This window comes from Papaver somniferum, chromosome 5 (assembly GCF_003573695.1).
Source record: "Papaver somniferum cultivar HN1 chromosome 5, ASM357369v1, whole genome shotgun sequence".
NCBI classification, from domain to species: Eukaryota; Viridiplantae; Streptophyta; class Magnoliopsida; order Ranunculales; family Papaveraceae; genus Papaver; species Papaver somniferum.
This window is the reverse complement of record NC_039362.1, coordinates 167,878,176-167,880,395: the sequence shown is the minus strand read 5'-3', so window position 1 is coordinate 167,880,395 and position 2,220 is coordinate 167,878,176. Positions and strand designations below refer to the sequence as shown.

Below are 2,220 nucleotides of genomic sequence, written 5' to 3'. Positions count from 1 at the left end.
ACCAACATCTGATAATTCTGTTTTTGAGTTCTAAATGTTTGATGAATTGCTTCTGTTGTTTGGTTTTATTGATGTTGTTTAATTTTTGTAATTTAAGGATACGAAATGTAGATGAAGTATTTGGATCTGGCATTTAGTATGTTTATTTACATATTCTCAGTTTTTACTAAACAAAATTGTTACAAAATGTGAAGAAGGACACACAAAACCTTTTTTGAGATCTTTGCTTCTTTCAATTGCTAATAAACCCAGTATGTCCATCCTTCCATGTAATGAAGTTTTCTACACTTCCTTGATGCAAAACAACTTTGGGTACTGGAATCTGTACCTGGAGATATAAATCCTAAAGAGAGTGATGGAGAAATTGAGAAGGTTTTCCAGACCTTGCAAAGTTTACCCTCAGAAATCCCATCAAGAAAGTAAGAGTTATTCTCCTTCATTTTGTTGTACTTATGTATACTACAGTTTTCATTTTTGCAATTGGGAAGTTGATAAATACATTCAACTACACTACCATATATATGGATCCACTGTAAAGGTGGACGACTTTTGGAGTTCATGAACTGCCAGTGAACAACACATTTGGAAGTGTTTTCTTCTTTCATGGAAAATCATACCTTCGTAAGAGAATTGACGTTAGTAGATCAACTATCTAACATGTCATATTATGTTTCTAAAACTCAGGTGGCTTGTAGATTACATGATGGAGCTTGGGTTCTTCAAATCACTTTCCCAGTGGGTTGGCAATAACCTTATGAAATCTGGGGACCATGAAACATGGGCTTTTGATCTCCAAGGTGCTGTTGATATGTTCAATTCATACAGGTATGTCCGATTATCCTCATTAATCTGCTGGTATTAGCTCCCGTTTGTGCTTTATTATGGATGTGTAACTTTCAGTTACACAAGCTAAGTGGATGTGTAACTTCTAGTTACACAAGCTAAATAGATGTGTAACTTCTAGTTACACATGCTAATTAGATGTGTAACTTTTACTTACACATAATGATTGAATACAACAGCTGAAGGTTTTTAATGCTTGGAAACAACTTATTCATGATTAAACCTAGGTAGTACTTGTCATCTTGTATAAGAACTCCAATTTGAATGATTCAGGTTTCAGTTGGTGATATTGTGGTGACTCCAATTTGAATCAATCAATTTATTCCAATTTGTTCTTTTGAAGCTACTTCAGGTAACGTTTTTGTTTTGATTCAATATGATTGACTCATTTAGTAGTTCTATTTTCTTATTTAGTTTGATTAGGTTTTGATTCTTGTTTTGGTTGTTCTATTCAGGTCAGAGTAGAAAAATATAATTCTGACCTAATTTGCTCAATTGTTTTTCAGAATTGATGAATTGAAGGAGATGATGAGAAGATAAAGGATGAACTATTTTAAGTTTCTACTACTGGTGCTAGTGGTGACAGGTAATTAGCTGATTTCACAAGGTTCTCTTCTTTTTTAAATGTTTATGTTTTTTTTGTGATCAAGGTTAACTTGTTCTGATAAATTTACTACGGTAGCATCCCTGTCAATGATTGGTTTTTACTGTTGACTTATGCATCCTTGTAAAGGTAGTATATGGATTTTGTAATGTATATCAAAGGGGGCAATGCTTTCCGTTGAATGAATGTATATCAAAAGGTAGTATATGGATATAGGTCTGCACATTACATCTTTTTAACTGCACATTAGACAAGCCATATGCATGACAGTTTGCACATTTAACTAGCATTGGCAGACTATATATGTGTAACTAGTAGTTACACATCTAATCAAATGTGTAACTTCTAGGTACACAAGCTAAATGAATGTGTATCTACTAGTTACACATGCAAATTAGATGTGTGACTTATAGTTACACATGTTAATTTGATGGTATATGCATATGTAACCTAATATGAAACTTCTATCTAACTGTAACATTTTTAATTTTACCTTCTTTTTGTAGAGTCTGTAACTCTGTAAGGGTGAACTATTAAGTTTTGTATACTTTCTCTAGTTTATTCAGTTATGAGATAGATTTGACTATCTGTGTCCATTGGTTTTTGATTTTTGGATGTCCTGTTTTGTTCATTTGTATGAGAAGTGTTCTAGCTGCTATGGTACTGATATCATTTGCTTGTCATGTAGTTACTAAGAAGGCTGACCCCAAGGTGCTGGCTAACAAAGCTTCCAAGGCTGTCAAAGCTGGAGCATCAACCATTAAGAAGAAGGC

At 33.4% G+C, this 2,220-nt stretch overlaps 1 long non-coding RNA gene across 2 annotated transcripts; it reads left to right on the top strand.

Moving 5' to 3' along the window:
• Window positions 1-368: 368 nt before the first annotated feature.
• On the top strand, window positions 369-2,220 carry LOC113278095. 2 transcript variants are annotated; one of them, XR_003325290.1, is made up of 5 exons: window positions 369-419; window positions 685-825; window positions 1,117-1,195; window positions 1,350-1,429; window positions 2,136-2,220. It is a non-coding gene; the product is annotated as an uncharacterized LOC113278095 (long non-coding RNA). The 2 variants fall into 2 exon arrangements; XR_003325289.1 differs by lacking the exons at window positions 1,350-1,429; window positions 2,136-2,220 and adding an exon at window positions 1,299-1,317.